The following is a 22689-nucleotide window of genomic DNA, read 5'->3' as shown; positions in this document are numbered from 1 at the left end:
GTTTTTTTCCACCTATATAAATGAGTTAGGAGACAATCTGAGCATCCGCCTTAGGTTGTTTGCAGTTGATGCTATCGTTTATCGTCTAGTAAAGTCGTCAGAAGAGACAAACAATTTAGAAAAGATATGTGTATGGTGCGAAAACTGCTAATTGACCCTAAATAATGAAAAGTGTAAGATTATCCACATGAGTGCTAAAAGGAATCCGTTAAAGCTCGGGAACACGATGAATCAATCAAATCTAAAGAATGCAAATTCAACTAAATACCTAGGGACGAGAATGACGAACAACTTGAATTGGAAAGAACACACAGGAAATGTTGTGGGGGGAAGGTAGACCAAAGACTGCGGTTTACTGGCAAAAAATTTAGAAAATGTAACAGGTCTACTAAAGAGACTGCCTACACTACGCCTGTACGTCCTCTTTTGGAGTACTGCTACGTGTTCTGGGATCCTTGCCAGATACGGTTAGCAGGTAACATTGAGATAGTTCAAAGAAGAGCAGCACGTTTAGTATTATAGCGAAATTGGGGAGATATCGTCACGGATATGATACAGCATTTGGGATGGACACCATTAAAACAAAGGCATTTTACGTTGTGCCGGAATATTCTCAAGAAATTCCAATCACCAACTTTTCCTCCGAATACGAAAATATTTTGTTGGCGCCGACCTACACAGGAAGATTCGACCATCATAATAAAATAAGGTAAATCAGAGCTCGCTCGGGAAAATGTAGGGGCTGGTTTTTTCAGCGCGCTGTTCGAGAATGGAATAATGGAGGCTGAATGTGAAAAGTGGTTCGTTGAACCCCCTGCTAGGCATTTAAGTGTGATTTACAGGCTACCCATGTAGATGCAGATGCAGATGCAGACGTAGAAACGCAGAAACGCACAATTCTCTCGGCGTTTTTCAACGCTGATGGATGAAATTGTGGCCAGAGATCTTGATGGATTGGATACCGCACCCAAATGTTTTAAACTGACGTCGGTGCCACGGTTGTTTGGGTTTTCGTGACGTGGCGCCAACTTGGGCGCCAGTATCTACTGCCTTCTGACCTTTCGGACGAATCAGCGAGCTGAATTTCACGCCATCTTTGTTTTCGGAACCCATGTTGGCTCCTACAGGGGAAATTATAGATTGCACAGAAATGATATTAATAATGATGACATTACAACTGAAAAATACTTACTTCGTCAAGTCAAAGAAATGCATGTTTATATAGAGCCCCGATCTGATTCCACTCGTCCGTTGTCAACACGACGTGTTACAAACACTCCAAAGAGTATCTTGGACTGGGCGGTTTTTTAGGTTAGAAGGCCTCGGGAAAGTGCGGGATGGGCTGCAATGTCAAAGGGTGCTTGGCAATTACAGGACGTGCTTGGATCAAGGAACAGTCGGAATTATAGTTGTAATTTGTTGTAGTTGCGCTCGAAAAGTCCCTGAGCTTCAAGCGCTAATAGAAAGCACAGAAGCTGATATCGTTATAGGTACAGAAATAAAGCCTGAAATAAGTTCTGCAGAAATTTTTACGAAGTCTCAGACGGTGTTCAGAAAAGATAGATTAGGCAGAATTGGTGGTGGAGTGTTTGTGTCTGTCAGTAGTGGTTTATCTTGTAGTGAAGTCGAAGTAGATACTCCGTGCGAATTGGTGTGGGTGGAGGTTATACTTAACAGCCGAATTAAGTTAATAATTGGCTCCTTCTACCGACCCCCAGACTCCGATGATACAGTTGCGGAACAGTTCAGAGAAAGTTTGAGTCTCGTAACAAATAAATACCCCACTCATACGGTTATAATTGGTGGGGACTTCAACCTACCCTCGGTATGTTGGCAAAAATACTTGTTCAAAACCGGTCGTAGGCAGAAAACGTCTTCCGAGATTGTCATAAATGCTTTCTCCGAAAATTATTTCGAGCAGTTAGTCCACGAACCCACGCGAATTGTAAATGGTTGCGAAAACACACTTGACCTCTTAGCCACAAACAATCCAGAGCTGATAGAGAGCATCATGACTGATACAGGAATTAGTGATCACAAGGTCATTATAGCTAGGCTCAATACCATTTCTTCCAAATCCATCAGAAACAAACGCAAAATAATTTTATTTAAAAAAGCGGATAAAGTGCCACTAGAAGCCTTCCTAAAAGACAATTTCCATTCCTTCCGAACTGACTAAGCGAATGTAGACGAGATGTGGCTCAAATTCAAAGATATAGTAGCAACAGCAATTGAGATATTCAGACCTCATAAATTGGTAAGAGATGGAACGGATCCCCCGTGGTACACAAAAAAGGTCCGAACGCTGTTGCAGAGGCAACGGAAAAAGCATGCGAAGTTCAGAAGAACGCGAAATCCTGAAGATGGGCTAAAATTTACAGACGCGCGAAATTTGGCACTTACTTCGATGCGAGATGCCTTTAATAGGTTCCACAACGAAACATTGTCTCGAAATTTGGTAGAAAATGTGAATAAATTCTGGTCGTATGTAAAGTACACAAGCGGCAAGACGCAGTCAATACCTTCGCTGCGCAGTGCCGATGGTATTGTTATCGACGACTGTGCCGTTAAAGCGGAGTTATTGAACGCAGTTTTCCGAAATTCCTTCACCAGGGAAGACGAATGGAATATTCCAGAATTTGAAACACGAACAGCTGCTAGCATGAGTTTCTTAGAAGTAGATACCTTAGGGGTTGCGAAGCAACTCAAATCGCTTGATACGGGCAAGTCTTCAGGTCCAGATTGTATACCGATTAGGTTCCTTTCAGATTACGCTGATACTATAGCTCCCTACTTACCACTCATATACAACCGCTCGCTCACCGATAGATCTGTACCTACAGATTGGAAAATTACGCAGGTCGCACTAGTGTTCAAGAAGGGTAGTAGGAGTAATCCATTTAACTACAGACCTATATCATTGAAGTCGGTTTGCAGTAGGGTTTTGGAGCATATACTGTATTCAAACATTGACACGTAATAAGCATCGCTTCAGAAAACATCGCTCTTGTGCAACGCAGCTAGCTCTTTATTCGCACGAAGTAATGGCCGCTATCGACAGGGGATCTCAAGTTGATTCCATATTTCTAGATTTCCGGAAAGCTTTTGACACCGTTCCTCACAAGCGACTTCTAATCAAGCAGCGGAGCTATGGGGTATCGTCTCAGTTGTGCGACTAGATTCGTGATTCCCTGTCAGGAAGGTCGCAGTTCGTAGTAATAGACAGCAAATCATCGAGTAAAACTGAAGTGATATCAGGTGTTCCCCAGGGAAGCGTCCTGGGACCTCTACTGTTCCTGATCTATATAAATGACCTGGGTGACAATCTGAGCAGTTCTCTTAGACTGTTCGCAGATGATGCTGTAATTTACCGTCTAGTAAGGTCATCCGAAGACCAGTATCAGCTGCAAAGCGATTTAGAAAAGATTGCTGTATGGTGTGTCAGGTGGCAGTTGACGCTAAATAACGAAAAGTGTGAGATGATCCACATGAGTTCCAAAAGAAATCCGTTGGAATTCGATTACTCGATAAATAGTACAATTCTCAAGGCTGTCAATTCAACTAAGTACCTGGTTGATAAATTACGAACAACTTCAGTTGGAAGGACAACATAGATAATATAGTGGGGAAGGCGAGCCAAAGGTTGCGTTTCATTGGCAGGACACTTAGAAGATGCAACAAGTCCACTAAAGAGACAGCTTACACTACACTCGTTCGTCCTCTGTTAGAATATTGCTGCGCGGTGTGGGATCCTTACCAGGTAGGATTGACGGAGGACATCGAAAGGGTGCAAAAAAGGGCAGCTCGTTTTGTATTATCACGTTATAGGGGAGGGAGTGTGGCAGATATGATATACGAGTTGGGATGGAAGTCATTACAGCATAGACGTTTTTCGTCGCGGCGAGACCTTTTTACGAAATTTCAGTCACCAACTTTCTCTTCCGAATGCGAAAATATTTTGTTGAGCCCAACCTACATAGGTAGGAATGATCATCAAAATAAAATAAGAGAAATCAGAGCTCGAACAGAAAGGTTTAGGTGTTCGTTTTTCCCGCTCGCTGTTCGGGAGTGGAATAGTAGAGAGATAGTATGATTGTGGTTCGATAAACCCTCTGCCAAGCACTTAAATGTGAATTGCAGAGTAGTCATGTAGATGTAGATGTAGACGTGCCGTGACGTGCGAACGGGTAGTCGCACCAAGCGAGAAGCAAAGCATGTGTCGGCTAGAAATCAGTAAGGTGCAAATCAGATAATATATTCAGGGCCTTTCCACACATAATTTTTCTCCAAAGTACTTAAAAATTCAATCGCTGATTAAACCATTAAAGAAATTTCAGAGAGAAAAGAAGCTTCACGTTAATATAAGTTTGTATGGGTGTCAGACAGGTTGCGTAAACACTACTGACACTAATGTTTACGGGACCTATCTATGTGATTTATGATATTGGCAAAATTATGGTTATTTTACAAAAAAAAAAAAAAAATGGTTCAAAAGGCTCTGAGCACTATGGGACTTAACATCTGAGGTCATCAGTCCCCTAGAACTTAGAACTACTTAAACCTAACTAACCTAAGGCCATCACACACATCCATGCCCGAGGCAGGATTTGAACCTGCGACCGTCGCGGTCGCGCGGTTCGAGACTGTAGCGCCTAGAACCGCTCGGCCACTCCGGCCGGCTATTTTACACAAAATAATAACACATCGTTATGTTTGGTATTATAATGGGTCTTCTATGAGAAACGTGCATGTTTGATCCAACTGATGAGCTAGTGGCTATAAAAAATGCTTTCCTTCACAATAATAATTTGACATACGAAGGAAGCGAAATCTGGAAACAGATTTATGCTGCTGGAAATTTTGACAGGAGTTAAGCATTTACTCAAGAAGGTGACGACTATAAAAAATGTCTCATGTTCGAAAGGAGCACCTTCTTGTTCGTGTGAGGCGCAGGAATACAGATGGCCTCCCGTTCCGACGGTTGAGGATGTGCCGGAGTAGGGAACCTCTGGGGAAGAAAAAGGAAGCGGCCAGTTTTTATGTTGCAGGAGGTGAGCGCTAGCTGCTTTTGCGCCCAGTAAGTTGGCACCAGCACTATTTTCTGAAGTCAGCTTTTAAAAAAATTGGACGCTGCCGCGTCCAGCCATTTGGAGAGATGATCTTGGAACTACTATCAGCTGTCGCAGAGACAGTGTGTTTACTATAGGCATTCTCCGCCAAGCTGTGGTACAGTTGATTGTTCATTACTTTGAACGGAGTGAAGTAATGTCCCCGATCGCGATCGTGGCTTCGTTGTCTCGATGACCGGGAGCATTTCGCGATACTTCGGCAGAACAGCGGCACCAGCCATGATATAAGATTCATTAAAGTCTCCCCCTTGCTATCCACATATGCTTCTCATGGTTGAGCAGTCTGCCTCCGATGTGTTACTAGTTGTGTGTGTGTGTGTGTGTGTGTGTGTGTGTGTGTGTGTGTGTGTGTGTGTCTCATGTTTCCCCGGTATCTAAACAAGTCAGAGGCCCCCTGCAAGTGTAGACGTAGTTGATACCTTCCACGATCCGATACTGAAACTTGAAATCGGAGTGGTCTGTTCATATATCTCTCTTCCGCAAACTGGGCCAAGTTCTTTACAGTTAAGTCGCTTGGGATTACGGGTGCTGTGCCACCCGCGCATTCGAACTGCTTTGGCTAGACTGAAGTACTAGCTGACACGGCAGTAGCTACCAACTTCCTCCGTTATCTGTGTCTAAACGCAGAAGAGGTTGCACAGCGCACTGTGTTGCCAGATATTCCTTTTCTTACCGAACTGTTCCATAATTCAGCCCGATGATCGGCGTTCGGTACAGAAATGTGACTGTTTCGATATTCCTAGAATTCCATTCACATGAGTAATTTATTTACTGATTTGCAAATTGAAGTCAACAAACAGCTAGTGCGCTTTTGCCAGCCGTTGCGCGCTGCGTTTCTGACTCTGACTGATCACTGCCCATCTCTTTCTTGCCCTGCCTTCGTCTGCCGCTGCCCACGCCAGCCAGTCTACGCCACGAACCAGTGATCAGTTGAACCTGAGTTAAACAAGTTACGTATTAACTTCATTGTCTGCAGTATCTCGTTTGTGTGCTTAAACTAGAGGTATGTACAAGTATCAAAGGTGGTGGGTGTGGAAGGAGATATTGCTAAAGATAGTTTATACAAAGAGATCCGTATAGAAAGTAATTGTTCCAAAGGCAACCTACGTCCAAAATCTCATTTTCGTGGGAAAACTTTTTAAACGGAGGAGAAGCACCTAACATAAAAAAATTATCAAAAGAATAATGGCGGTTTCACACAGCAATGCCTGAATGGAAAGAGTCTTCCGTTACATGAATCTTTTAAGCTCTCTGTATGCCCATTTTTCGGAGATGGTTGCGAGACTCACCTGTTCGACACAGTTCAGCCCTCTAATTTCCAAATTAGACAGCTGGAAATTAGACAGCTGGAAAATGTTTGATTTGACCTCCTACACACTGATTGTAGATACGGTTAAGCCAAACTATGCATTCGTTGCAATTTAAAGTTTGCAACAAGCAACGATTTTTATCAAGAAATTAAAGGTGACAATTTTTGAAAGCTGTAACTAGAAATAATAAACATAATTTTTAACGTTTACTAAGTGTTTTATTGCGTCCGTCCTCAGCCCTCAGACGAGCAAACCCTTTCGCCAGGCGATACTCGGCAGTTTTATCAGTTTAATCTGGCTACCATAACCGCATATCTACAAACCGCCGGCTCACGCTGAGCCAGTGTTACAGGGCGCCTTACGTCTACTACTAATCAGAAAGCGGAAGAAAACATCGCAAAATCTACAATATACTGTAAGAACATAGGGGTTCTTTGTCAGTGCAAGTGTAATCGGAAAAGGATTAGCAGTAAAACTGAACTGTGTTAATCACGAAAATAAGACAAAATCCCTCACTTGTAACTGAATTTTTTGTTTGATTCTAAACAAATATGTTTCGCCTATTCCTGAGAGGTATTACCAGTAGTCTGTAATATAAAGGAAATGTTATACTTGTATATATTTTATTAGGAGATCTGTAGTGATCAGTGACACCTTATTTTAATTATCTAAGTATTAACAAATAAATGGTTGTAATTTATCACTTACTTTCATTTTTTTGTGCTTTCCGTATATTTCAATTTTTTTATGTCTAAGCACACATAACCCCCCCCCCCCCCAACATACAAACACACACACTCACACACACACACACACACACACACACACACACACACACGATACACCGTTCTTCCATTTTGACCCTAACACCAAATCCTCTTCTAACCTCCACAGCTCCCATGATTCCTCAATCACCTGCACAGGAAGCGAGCAGAACATTGCGCAGCGTGCAAAAGTTATACGTAGTGAAATGTATAAACGTCAACCCCAACTTCAAAACTTGTATTGTGTGGATTAGTACCTTCAGAACAACACACTGGTACATGAAGAGGATAGAGAAATGAAAGTAAGTGTGAAATCATAACGATTAATTTGTAAATACTTTGTAATTAAAATAAGCTACCAACAATCACTGCAGATCTACCAACAAAACATGTATGCTTAAATAATTTCGTTTGTTACAGACCAAGGATGAAACCTAACAAACTGGAGGAACATGTTTGGTTAGAAAGAAATAAAATATTCATTTGCACAGGACGACATGTTTTTTTTTTAAATCTACATCAGAAACACAGCTGAAGTAGCAGCCGAGGCAGAATGGCTGCAAATATTAACATTAATAAAATTAAAATTTTGCAGCGGCAGAGAAAAATTCATTGGTACAGTGGCTTCAACGAATAATGAAGGAACTCTCTCCCTCGCTTATTAAACTTGAAGTTCAGGAATGGAGCGCCTGTCAACTTTTTATGCAGCGAAGTTTATGTACTATATATTCATTACCTTGCTAACCTCTTGAATATTGAATTACATCAACTAAAGTAGATAAAGAGAGAGAGAGAGAGAGAGAGAGAGAGAGACGGAGCTGGCGTAGAAATGGAAACGTGGAGCACTGTTTGCTTATTATATAACTCTGTATAAACTGAGAAAACTCAGCCGAGTTCGCCGGGGGTTTGACGTTCACGTACCAAGTTCACGCTATGGTTTGAGGAATGCCGACAGCAATCCCTGTTTTGCAGCGAGAGTTTCGTTGTCTAACAATTAACACACGACAAAATTATGGCAAATCTCTATGGTTACACGGCAAGTCGCGGATGGGTATTTAGTTGAACTAACTGAAAACCACTGATAAACAGTTCTTCCTCTCGTCGCACTGGGTTCTAAAACTTTGTTTATCCTGAAAGCAGCACGAACGTTTCTGCCCCTATTTTTTGCAAACGGGAGAAACTAACGTTTTTAGTCATCAAGGTATGGGGGAATGATTCCTTCTAATCACAAATCGAAAGGGCAGAAGCAAGAGGGCAGAATGTAGCTCGGAATTCTGGTATCAGCGTAAAAGGTATGAGCTTGGCACGCATACGCAACATAGTTCAGTAAGAGTGAGATGGGGAGATACCAGGCAAACTATTCTCTATTAAAGATACACATGCCGAGTTCCAGATTATTTCGGATTTAAGTTGGGCATGTCTTCGGAAACCAACCATGTCTTCTCGTATTTTATTAATTGATAAATAATTAAGGAAAGAAAATTTGACAGATCTCTGAAAGACCTAAGTCGAAATAATACCCCACGAATAGAGTAGATGACATTCCGTCAGAACTGACAGCCTTTGGAGAACCAGACAACACAAAATTATTCCAACTGGTGTGATAGATGGACGAAACAGGCTAAATACCCTCAGACTTCAAGAAGAATCTAGTAACTGCAATTCCAAAGAAAGCAGGTGCTGACAGGTGTGAAAATTACCTAACTATCAGTTTCATAAGTCATGGTTGAAAAATATTAACACTCATTCCTCACAGAACAATGAAAAAACTGGTCGAAGCTGACCACGGGGAAGATAATGTTGACTGGACTACTCTCTTTGAAATTCTGAAGGTAGCAGGGATAAAATACAAAGAGCGAAATGCTATTTACAACTTGTACTGAAACCAGACGACAGTTATAAGAGTCGAAGTGCGTGGAAGGCAAGCAGTAGTTCAGAATGGAGTGAGACAGGGTTGCAGGCTGTCCCCGATGTTATTCAATCTGTATAATAAGCATGCAGTAAAGAAACTAAAACAAAAGTTTGGAGTACGAATTAAAGTTCAGGGAGAAGAAACAAAAACTTTCAAGTTTGCGGATGACAACGAAATTCTATCAGAGTCAGGAAAGGACTTGGAAGAGCTGTTGAACGGAATGGACAGTGTTGAAAGGAGGCTATATCGTGAACATCAACAAAAGCAGGACAAGTATAGTGGAGTGAAGTCGAATTAAATCAGGTGGTGCTGAGGGAATTAAATTAACAAATGAGACACTCAGTACAGTAGCAGATGAGTTTTGTTATTTGGACAGTAAAATAAATGGTGATGGCTGAGGTAGAGACGATACAAAATGAAGACAGGCAATGGAAAGGAAAGTATTCTTGGTGAACAGAAATTTTTTAACATCCAATATACGAGGGGCATTTGAAAAGTCCATGCAAAAATAAGGGGGAGGGGAGGGTGTGGAGGGGAAGGGGTGGAGGGGGGATGGGGGAGGGTGTGGAGGGGAGGGGTTGGGGGAGGGGTGGGGGAGGGGTTGGGGAGGGGTGGAGGGAAGGGAGAGGGGTGAAAGGCAGGGGGTGGAGGGGAGAGGGGATCCAAGAGATTAATACAGTAAGCAGATTGAAAAGGATGTCGGTTGCAGTAGTTATTTGGAGATGAAGAGGCATGTACAGGATATAGTAGGATGAAACTCTGCTTCACATGAACATCTGCTTCATACCATTCTTTTGACTGAAGACCACAACAACAAATAATAATAATAATAATAATAATAATAATAATAATAATAATAAACTTTGGTGTGGGTCAATTAATATTTAAAACAACCCTGAACCAAGCCCAAGTTTGGTACAAAAAAAACGTAGGTAAGAAACGGAAATTTACTGAAACAATTTGTGCTCATCGGCAAACCGTTTGGTGCAATCGACAGAAAGCAATACGCACGGACGCTCAAGCCTAGTTTACACGACGACATTGGGTTGCGCCACTCGTTGCGTGGAATGAGTTGCACGCAAATTGTTTCATATTTGACTGTATACACTTCAGTTTCGTCGTTTTTTGGGTTTCTCATTTGTGTCTGAAATGAAAGTTTTGGCACCTGCACGTCGCACTAGCTGTGATTAACTTAAAGCTTGTTGCGTGGAATCGCTGCTTAAGACAAAAATAAGAAACGTGTTTCAATTCGTGACTGGATGATGCAAAGACGTCAGCTCGGTTGCTCAGCATTCTTGCTGAAATAATTTGTAATGGAAGACCCAAGAAGTTCTTTTAATTATCTTAGAATTCCACTAGAACTGTTCACGTTTCTTCTAAATAGAGTTTATTATGCAATAAAGAATAAATATACTGTAATGCATGAAGCACCTCCTCAGAACTGAAATTACGTATCACATTGCGTACATTACATTCGAGAACACTCGACATGCAATAAGATGCGGATGTAGTTGACGATGACACTTTTTCATTAACAGCAATAATTATCAACATTAAGAGCAGTAATTATTCGAACAGGCCGCATTAAGATAAGAATGGTTTGCAAACTACTGCAAATTTCAAAATTCAAACATATGTGAATGGGGAGCACTGCTGCGACGTTTTAAACAGATGAATATTGGATAAGGAATGTAACTTCCTGATTCGTGGTCATCATAGGAATGCATACAAAAAAATCCAATGCGCATATAAACATTTAAAAATATAGCCGTTGAAAGTTCAAAAACACTCAAGACAAGAGTAGATACTTTATGTTGAGTCCTCGCCAATGGACGCAACCGGAGGTAGCACGCTGAAACAGTTTCCGACTGGCGCCGCTGGCAACCACAAGCGGGGTCCAATCAGCAAGCTCCGCGCCGGCGCCAATGAGATGGACTTTCACCTTGTGATAAGCAGTAGACACAGGCAACACAGGCAGCAACCGACGGTTCATACCGGCGTTGGCGTACCACAGTTCCAGTACAGAGTCCCACGGTTTCCGTTCGTAACTACAGTTCGTAGTGGACACCATCCTGCGAAACTGGGTCTAAAAGTGGAGTCGCATATAGGCCTCGCATAGAGACAAGTGTTTACTACAATAATCCACATTGTGGTACCCAGGCTGGACATATTCTTGTTGACATCATGTTCAGTAATGCACACCTAGACAGGCCACTGCTTAGGTTACATCTGACTGCACGCACAGCCAATAAGCTGCTGTAAGACTACTTACAATTTGAACAGAAAGCAGATGGCAGTCATACGAGTCGAGGGACATGAAGGGAAGCAGTGGTTGGGAAGGGAGTGAGACAGGGTTGTAGCCTATCCTCGATGTTATTCAATCTGTATATTGAGCAAGCAGTGAAGCAAACGAAAGAAAAGTTAGGAGTAGGTATTAAAATCCATGGAGAAGAAATATAAACTTTGAGGTTCGCCGATGACATTGTAATTCTGCCAGAGACAGCAAAGGACCTGGAAGAGCAATTGAAAGAAATGGACAGTGTCTTGAAAGGAGAATATAAGATGAACATCAATAAAAGCATAACAAGGATAATAGAATGTAGTCGAATTAAGTCGGGTGATGCTGAGGGAATTAGGTTAGGAAATGAGACACTTAAAGTAGTGAAGGAGTTTTGCTATTTGAGGAGAAAAATAACTGACGATGGTCGAATTAGAGAGGATATAAAATGTAGACTGGCAATGGCAAGGAAAGCGTTTCTGAAGAAGAGAAATTTGTTAACATCGAGTATAGATTTAAGTGACAGGAAGTCGTTTCTGAAAGTATTTGTATGGAGTGTAGCCATGTATGGAAGTGAAACATGGACGATAAATAGTTTGGACAAGAAGAGAATAGAAGCTTTCGAAATGTGGTGCTACAGAAGAATGCTGTAGATGGGTAGATCACATAACTAATGAGGAAGTATTGAATAGGATTGGGGAGAAGAGAAGTTTGTGGCATAACTTGACTAGAAGAAGGGATCGGTTGGTAAGACATGTTCTGAGGCATCAAGGGATCATTAATTTAGTATTAGAGGGCAGCGTGGAGGGTAAAAATCGTAGAGGGAGACCAAGAGATGAATACACTAAGCAGTTTCAGAAGGCTGTAGGTTGCAGTAAGTACTGGGAGATGAAGAAGCTTGCACAGGATAGAGTAGCATGGAGAGCTGCATAAAACCAGTCTCAGGACTGAAGAGCACAACAACAACAAGAATAGTTAAGCATCGTAATGCAGTTAAGTGTACTTGCGTGTCTCACTAATTTGTTCGCACTGTCACAGCTCCTCCGTCCATCTCGGAGCACCTGAACCTAATACGACGTGTGCGCGCCGCTCTACCCAAACGAACAGTGTGTGTGTGTGTGTGTGTGTGTGTGTGTGTGTGTGTAGTCTTATGGGTCTTAACTGCGAAGATCATCAGTCCCTAAGCTTGCTCACTATTTAACCTAAATTATCCTAAGGACGAACACACACACCCATGCCCGAGGGAGGACTCGAACCTCTGCAGGGACCAGCCGCACAGCCCATGACTGCAGCGCCTAAGACCGCTCGGCTAATCCCGCGCGGCACTTGGCTTTCAGTGCCAGGATTTTAGCAGACAGAAACAGTATAAACAGTTATAACGAAAGGGTGACCCATGCCAGGATCAGTCAAGTTATTCGCCTAAACAAATGGTGTGTTCCTTGGCATCATCTAACAGACTAAATCCCTATAACACATCTCTAGGACACTCAGTGAGTTCCAAGTCATTTGTTTTCAAGCACTGCCAGTGATGTACCAGTTCATCTACGGGTGACAGATCTGAATAACGTTGTTGCTGCATTATCTTTCACAGATAAGAACGAAGTGGACTAACGTCTGTACATGATATGAACCTTGTGAGGATACTGCCATTGCGATGTACATTTATCTTGGAACATTTCAAGTTAAATTCACGCTCTGTTGGTCTCAGCTGGCCCTTTCGCTGGATTATTAGGTTTGTCATGTCGCCGACTACGCGCAGCATTATGTCACACAATGGGTCGCAGTGTATGTCGTACGGCTGGACGACCGAAGCATACAGGAAACGCGGCGCAACTATTAGGTGCAACGTGGTTCTTAATGCGTTTCACTAATGCAAAGCGTGTAACGTACTTTCGAAAAAGGCCAACAATATCTCGTGAACTGTGTTTACATGGGGGCTCTCAAAGCTGTATTTCGTGCACTGATTTCAGGATACCGCTTAGGGCTGGGCATCTAACACACCAGTACCGAATCTGGACATCCGTTTGTAGCTGCCGGAATTTCGTTCCGGTGTAAACGCACAACCGTTTCTGAAGCGTGCTTCGTTTGTCAGTTTACTTGCTTTTTATAATCATTTTGGGCTAATCTGGAATGAGTGTCTTCATGCATGGAGGACAAGTTGGAAATATTAGACTCAGCATGAACCTACCTACCTCTCACATTTGAATGAAGGAAAACATCCACTTTGCTGACTAAATCAGAAACAGGGACAACTAATTTCTAGATGTCATGTCTAATTGGTCTAGTAAAACCGCTTCAGGCCTTAACACGTAAACGTAACAGCGAAAAGCGGTTTCTAAAATTCGGTTTTGGTCTATCGGCAATTGTGTCACATGTAAACGTAGATAAGTACTCATGTGATACTGCCAGGTTGACAGTAGCACAAACTTTGAAATATTTTCGTAATATGATTAGACAAAATCAAACATGTATTCAACCGCATAGGGACTGGCTTACACACAGTACTTTTTCGGCAATCACAAAGGAACCTCATGGAATATAAGTAACCACTAGTAAATCAGTGTGTAAAGATCGGGTTAAACATAAACCGTGCTTCGGATGAAGCACTTTCTGTCGATGCGAGTCAGATCTACCACGGATTTTCGCAGAACAGGAGAGCTTGGTTCAAATGGCTCTGAGCACTATGGGACTCAACTGCTGTAGTCATCAGTCCCCTAGAACTTAGAACTACTTAAACCTACCTAACCTAAGGACATCACACACATCCATGCCCGAGGCAGGATTCGAACCTGCGACCGTAGCAGTCGCGCGGTTCCGGACTGCACGCCTAGAACCGCGAGACCACCGCAGCCGGCACAGGAGAGCTAGGCCGATTCAACAGACTACACCGTAAAGCAAATGTTCAAGGAGAAAAATATTGTGAAATTTTGTTACTTGGCCGGGTCTTCTGCTTCAGCAACGATGAAACGTCCCCTTAGACATCCAGTCTTACAAATTTCCTTTTTCTGACGGACACACGTCCAGATTGTCCGCTCTTAAAATTCTGCCACTTCTCTCCCCACAGCCACCACTGGTGCCGGCTCACCTCCAACTGCTCAACGCTACGCGCTGTTCACATCCAACTGGCCACCACTACAATAGCGAATATTTCAACAATGCCAACCAGCCATAGACTGCACCCAGCACAGTCAGCGTTTTCATACAGAGCGCTACGTGGCGTTACCAACATATAAACCTAAACAGCCTACTTACAAGGAAACATTCTGAGACACCAACCGTCTCTACAAACATTAAGTAAGAAAAAATGTCATGCCCGCGTTTATAATAAATATACTGCGACAGAGTGGAAAAAGTCGGCTTCGATATCAGAATACAACCCAATATTAAAAACCTTAGTAATGAGTCACAGCGACAAAGTACGCGCTAATTGCCTTAAAATTTATTTGATATATACATGACTCTCTTTTTAGCTTGTAAAATGAATAAACTATTTGATGACACCAGCGTTCCACACTTTTTTTAAAATGAAATGCACGCTAATTCGGAATTACTGTCACACCGCACCATACTCTGAGCTTCTTGCTTGTACCACGTAGCATAATAATGAGTTGTTTAAGAATTCATTACGTTTGTACAAAATTTTTTTAAAGCGCCGCTGTGGGCAGAGCAGCATGTTCACCCGCCTACTGAACTACGTTACCTGTGCACGGCACGCAGTTGCTGTCAGGTTCTGTACGGCGGATCTCACCCGCCCGAATCCCAGGCACCGGGCGTACTGCAGCATACGTACCTGTAAGCAAAAGAAAAGGCGCTGTAGTAACAACAGTGCTACATTTTTGTTTCGGGAAATTACCGTATGCTCGCGCAGCGTCCGAGTTTTTCTGCAACCCGATGTACGATGCAAATTTAACTCTTGTTTCAATTCAGACTGCTCTATGTCGGAAATACCACATCATACAGAGAATGAATATAAAAGCAGCCACGTGACACGTGTTCCATTTCTAAAAGTCTGAATCTCGTCAGTGTTTCTACGGTACAGTCAAATGGCATCAAACAACACGTACCAAGTTAAAAGCTAAAAGAATAAAATAGTGTTCCTGGGACAGCAAATAAGTTCGCGTTTCAGTTCAGCTTCGCGGAAGATGGATGTATGATGTAGGTCCCACAGCTCCTCCCAAGTCTCCGTCACTGGCTAATCTCTGTATTCTCGTTTGTGACTGCACCACACTGCCAGAAATACAGTGATAAGTCAGCTTGAGTATAAATTAGTTATTCAAAAGTAAATTTTAATTTTGAAAAAGGCAAATAACTTACAGAAATGCATCAATTAATGCGCATTACGTTAAAATTTGATTTACAAGTGTTCGATGTGGCTGTTGTTGTTGTAGTCTTCAATGATGAGACTGGTTTGATGCAGCTCTCCATGCTACTCTATGCTGTGCAAGCCTCCCCATCTCCCAGTACCTACTGCAACCTACACCCTTCTGAATCTGCTTAGTGTATTCATCTCTTGGTCTCCCTCTACGATTTTTACCCTCCATGCTGCCCTCCAGTACTAAACTGGTGATCCCTTGATGCCTCAGAACATGTCCTACCAACCGATCCCTTCTTCTAGTCAAGTTGTGCCACAAGCTCGTCTTCTCCCCAATTCTGTTCAATACCTCGTCATTAGTTATGTGATCTACCCATCTAATCTTCAGCATTCTTCTGTAGCACCACATTTCGAAAGCTTCTATTCTCTTCTTGTCTAAACTATTTCTCTTCTTCAGAAACGCTTTCCTTGCCATTGGCAGTCTACATTTCATATCCTCTCTACTTCGATCATCATCAGTTATTTTGCTCCCCAAATAGCAAAACTCCTTTACAACTTTAAGTGTCTCATTTCCTAATCTAATTCCCGCAGCATCATCCGACTTAATTCGACTGCATTCCATTATCCTCGTTTTGCTTTTGTTGATGTTCAGCTTATACCCTCCTTTCAAGACAATGTCGATGGGGCTACCTTTTGTAAAACGACGAAGTCTCGTCTGTAGTCATTTTACTGCAAATTTTGATGCATGGTGGCAACTGCTTGCCGGCCGGTGTTGCCGAGCGGTTCTAGGCGCTTCAGTCTCGAACCGCACGACTGCTACCGTCGCAGGTTCGAATCCTGCCTCGGGCACGGATGTGTGTAATGTCCTTAGGTTAGGTAGGTCTAAGTAGTTCTAAGTCTAGGGGACTGATGACCTCAGATGTTAAGTCCCATAGTCTCAGAGCCATTTTTTGCAACTGCTTGTGTTACCCACTGTCGCAGCTCGCCGAAGTTTCCCGGATGCTTAGAAACAACCACTCTGTCTTTAATGTAACCCCATACACAGAATACATTAAATGAATTCGCAATTGCGAATGAGGACAACCATCAGCTGTAGAATGGAATGACGACAGTGAAAATACACTCCTGGAAATGGAAAAAGAACACATTGACACCGGTGTGTCAGACCCACCATACTTACTCCGGACACTGCGAGAGGGCTGTACAAGCAATGATCACACGCACGGCACAGCGGACTCACCAGGAACCGCAGTGTTGGCCGTCGAATGGCGATAGCTGCGCAGCATTTGTGCACCGCCGCCGTCCGTGTCAGCCAGTTTGCCTTGGCATACGGAGCTCCATCGCAGTCTTTAACACTGGTAGCATGCCGCGACAGCGTGGACGTGAACCGTATGTGCAGTTGACGGACTTTGAGCGAGGGCGTATAGTGGGCATGCGGGAGGCCGGGTGGACGTACCGCCGAATTGCTCAACACGTGGGGCGTGAGGTCTCCACAGTACATCGATGTTGTCGCCAGTGGTCGACGGAAGGTGCACGTGCCCGTCGACCTGGGACCGGACCGCAGCGACGCACGGATGCACGCCAAGACCGTAGGATCCCACGCAGTGCCGTAGGGGACCGCACCGCCACTTCCCAGCAAATTAGGGACACTGTTGCTCCTGGGGTATCGGCGAGGACCATTCGCAACCGTCTCCATAAAGCTGGGCTACGGTCCCGCACACCGTTAGGCCGTCTTCCGCTCACGGCCCAACATCGTGCAGCCCGCCTCCAGTGGTGTCGCGACAGGCGTGAATGGAGGGACGAATGGGGACGTGTCGTCTTCAGCGATGAGAGTCGCTTCTGCCTTGGTGCCAATGATGGTCGTATGCGTGTTTGGCGCCGTGCAGGTGAGCGCCACAATCAGGACTGCATACGACCGAGGCACACAGGGCCAACACCCGGCATTATGGTGTGGGGAGCGATCTCCTACACTGGCCGTACACCTCTGGTGATCGTCGAGGGGACACTGAATAGTGCACGCTACAACCAAACAGTCATCGAACCCATCGTTCTACCATTCCTAGACTGGCAAGGGAACTTGCTGTTCCAACAGGACAATGCACGTCCGCATGTATCCCGTGCCACCCAACGTGCTCTAGAAGGTGTAAGTCAACTACCCTGGCCAGCAAGATCTCCGGATCTGTCCCCCATTGAGCATGTTTGGGACTGGATGAAGCGTCGTCTCACGCGGTCTACACGTCCAGCAAGAACGCTGGTCCAACTGAGGCGCCAGGTGGGAATGACATGGCAAGCCGTTCCACAGGACTACATCCAGCATCTCTACGATCGTCTCCATAGGAAAACAGCAGCCTGCATTGCTGCGAAAGGTGGATATACACTGTACTAGTGCCGACATTGTGCATGCACTGTTGCCTGTGTCTATGTGCCTGTGGTTCTGTCAGTGTGATCATGTGATGTATCTGACCCCAGGAATGTGTCAATAAAGTTTCCCCTTCCTCGGACAATGAATTCACGGTGTTCTTATTTCAATTTCCAGGAGTGTATGTGCGTAACCGGGACTCGAACCAATATTTCTCGCGTACAGCTAGCGGTGACCTTACCAATTGGTTATCCGTGCACGACACAAGGCCATATCCAGACTCCCACATCTCGTCAACCATGTGTACTCGCCGCACTGCCTGTTCCTTTGGTGAGTCATGCATGTGCAAAGAAGCGGTGCATCGTAATCGCAATAACACAGGGGTTGGGTTGTTTGGGAGAAGAGACCAAACACCGAGGTCATCGGTCTCATCGGATCAGGGAAGGATGGGGAAGGAAGTTGGCCGTGCCCTTTCAAAGGAACCATCCCAGCATTTGCCTGGAGCGATTTAGGGAAATCACGGAAAACCTAAATCACGATGGCCGGACGCGGGAAATAACACAGGCACTGGAATATCGTGCCATACACAGAAGTCCACAGTTACTGAATCACGTTATTGTGGTGGCCAGGATATCATCCCACCACGTCCAATCAAAGTCGGCACATTTCCTGCAGACATACACGACAACTTCATGATGATAATGTGGTGGGGCAGCATCTTGCTGGCATATAAATTTTTTATCCATATCTTGTAACTTGTAAGCGTATTGTGATATCGCTGGCTTGGCTGCGGAGTATCTTTGCGGGCAGCATTTTTTGCAGAGTCGAGCACGGGACACGGAACTGTTATGTTGTGGTAGCTCTGCATGTGAGAAGCATTGTTAGTGTGGAAGCTGAAGTGTTGCTGCAAGTGCTATTACAGTAAAGTGATGACATATGGAAATGGTTCAGAGGAAAGTGCGTCAAGACGTAATTAAAAATGAGCAGTGCCGCCGATCACATATTGTGTATCCTCTCGTTGCGTGTCGTACCGTAGAGTGTCAATCATCCACGCCGTGTTCGGGCTCCCAGAATGAACTGATGTGAATCAGTAAAAGTTAGTTACCCTAAAAGAGTGCAGTCAAGTGCCAGTGACTTGTAGCGAGCGTAAGAAGTTCCGTTCGATCATTCGGCTTCCGCATCATCAACAATCACCCGTGTCGTGTCGGTTACGTGTACGCTAGTCCGAATGATATTATAGACTGTTAATCATCTATTAATTGGGATAACACTTCTCAATTAGAATGTAAACAGAGCAACCTGTGACTTTCTTTTATCGTCTCAGAATATAGTTGCTCAAACCGGACGTAGAACAGTGTTGTGTTTTGACGTTGAGTGGCTCCCCTAACTCGCTTGCGTATTTCGATAGATAATTTCAGGCAAGCCAGCTGTGGAGCAGAATAGTACGACCGCCGCGGGATTACCAGGTACGTGGATTGAACAGGGCGCACGGTCAAGCAACAGTCCGAAACAACAAACAGTTAAAAGGTAACCCCACCCATCTGTACTCCCGGGCATGTTACAAACTGACGCATTAGATAGTCAAGCTTGTCTATGTACGATATGTCAGTTACACTTGACTCGGAAAAAAAGAAAGTACCGCAAATCTTGTTACAGCGCTAAAAAACATTTACCTTACAAGGGAACCTCCCCATCGCACCCCCCTCAGGATTAGTTATAAGTTGGCACAGTGGATAGGCCTTGAAAAACTGAACACAGATCAATCGAGAAAACAGAAAGAAGTTGTGTGGAACTATGAAAAAAATAACCAAAATATACAAACTGAGTAGTCCAAGCGCAAGATATGCAACTTCAAGGATAGCCTGAGCTATGGAGCGCCGTGGTCCCGTCGTTAGCATGAGCAACTGTGGAACGAGAGGTCCTTGGTTCAAGTCTTCCGTCGAGTGAAAAGTTTAATATTTTATTTTCAGACAATTATCAAAGTTCAGGCACTCACACATAATCAACTTCGCTCTCCAAAATTCCATGACATGTTGAGATTTGCTTGGACATATGCAGGATTTGACGGTCTACACACGGAAAAATTTGAAAACGTTAAAAACATATGTTTTGACAGCGCACAGGGAAAACTGTGTGACTATGAAACTGTTGCATTCATTTGTTGCAGTTTATATGACAACTCTTATGTTTTCATCACTTTTTTGCGAGTGATTATCACATCCACAAGAAAACCTAAATCGGGCAAGGTAGAAGAATCTTTTTACCCGTTCGCCAAGTGTACAAGTTGGATGGGTCGACAACATATTCTTGTCATGTGACGCACAGGCCGTCACCAGCGTCGTATAGAATATATCAGATGTGTTGTCCTGTGGAGGAATCGGTTGACCTATGACCTTGAGATCAAATGTTTTCGGTTACCATTGGAGGGGCACGTCCTTTCGTCTACTAATCGCACGGTTTTGCGGTGCGGTCGCAAAACAGAGACACTAAACTTATTACAGTGAATGGAGACGACAATGAACGAACGGACAGATCATAACATAGCGAAAATAAAGTTTTCACTCGAGGGAAGACTTGAACCAATGATCTCCCGTTCCGCAGCTGCTCACGCTAACCACGGGACCACGGCACACCTGACCTCACACTATCCTTGATGTTGCTTATCTTCCACATGGGCTACTCAGTTTGTATATTTTTCTTATTTTTTTCATAGTTCCACACACTGCTTCCTGTTTTATCGATTGACCTGTGTTCAGTTTTTCAAGGCCTATCTACTGTGCCAACTTATAACTAAATCTGAGGGGTGTGCGATGGGGAGCTTCCCTTGTTATCCAAGTATTGAACGTGTTCGATTAGGCGATGTGGTTTCTGCTCTCCCCATATCCAGGTATTATGCCGAATCACTTTACCGCAGGTGTGGAAGGTGGTTTCGTTACTAAACACAATTTTATTAAGAAAATTATCTTCAGTCTGCATTTTGTTAAACATTTCTACACAGAACACAGATCGTTTGTCTTCCTCACTTTTAAACCTTGCAGTAGTTTGTAGGGTCTGAGTAACAGGTGTTTCCGTAATACCTTCCACTCTGTAACACTAGGCATCTTCAATTCTACGCTGGCACGCCTTGTTGATTTAACTAGACGGCGAATATAAAACTGTCCAACTAGCTAAATTGGCAGTGTAGCTTTAGCTGCCAGAGACTGCAGTCATGTGCGTGTAAGTTGCGAGCGGGCGTATGTGCGCGTGCGTGAGTGTGTCGTCTATTTGCGTTTTGCCCGAAGGCTTACATTGTGACAGTATTTTTATTCTGCCTTTGCGATTCCGAATCTTGACTTTATGATGAGTAGCAACTTTCCTTTTCATAATGTTGTTACATTCCATCCTGGATTTTCCATTCTTTGATTTGAACTTCCTAAATTGCTGCATCAGAGTGCGGCCCGACGCTTACCCGGGGTCCTATAAAATATGCAGCCAGTTTCGGTGTAACGATTGTACCAATTAAAGACAGTTTGTCTTTGAGGAACTTTGCTTGCGTTATTCAGACCTGAATTGCTTCTGAACTGTAGTAGCGGATCTGGGTTCATGAAACCAAAAACAACACTCTATTATAAGATTCTACCACCACTCCGTCTACACGCCAGAAGTGGCCCATCGGGAACATGCGACCGCCGCGTCATCCTCAGATCGTCAGCACACCGCTCTCCCTGTCGTTAAGATGGTATTCTTGACCGAAGCCGCTACTATTCGTTCGAGTAGTTCCTCAACTGGCATCACGAGGCTGAGTGCACCCCGAAAAAATGGCAACAGCGCATGGCGGCCCTGGAGGGTCACCCCCATCCAAGCGCCGATAGCGCTTAACTTCGGTGATCTCACGGGAACCGGTGTATCCACTGCAGCAAGGCCGTTGCCTATTATAAGATTCCATGTGTTGGAAAAAAACTCATTTGTGCATGGCACATTGCGGGAACGAAAGGAACTAACGTTGTTAGACGGGAATAAAACTTGAAGATACACTGCATTCTCTGTTACAACAAACGTTTTTGTGAATTATTTATCCTTTTAACAATTAAAAGTTAATTTTGTGTAACTGATACATAAACACACTGTATTTACTGCAGCCGTACTGGGAGATAAAAATCTCCTCTTTTCCATTAAAGAAACAGAAAAAAAACTTAACAACTCATCTTCCTCGCAGTACGAGTTGCGTGCGGCAATCCATTTAATGAGTTTAATTACGAGGACGCGTTACCTTAAACTAATTTTGATAACTTGTTTCCCAAGCAAGTAATGCCTTCAGAGCGCCGGGAAATTGCCCTACTTCGTCAATGTAGGGCGAAAGAAAAGGGTCAGTATGGCCAAAAATTTCATTAGATTCGTTCCGTGCGGCTCAGCATATGATCCACCTTCTTCTTCAATGTGTTATTGGTTTCCCAGGCTACTTTAAAATTCTACTTCGCGTGCGCAATATTTCCGCGAGTGACCCGTTTGTCTTCTCGATACGTGTTCGTCGCCTATTCTCCACCCAGACCGCTGCGCTAAGCTCCTGAAGAACAATAAGATGCCGGCGGCTCTCGCCTATATTGCGGTCTTACGCCTGGTAAGGCATGCCCTCTGCTCCTTGTACG

This window comes from Schistocerca gregaria, chromosome 8, assembly GCF_023897955.1.
Source record: "Schistocerca gregaria isolate iqSchGreg1 chromosome 8, iqSchGreg1.2, whole genome shotgun sequence".
Taxonomy (NCBI): Eukaryota; Metazoa; Arthropoda; class Insecta; order Orthoptera; family Acrididae; genus Schistocerca; species Schistocerca gregaria.
This window is presented reverse-complemented; position numbering follows the sequence as displayed.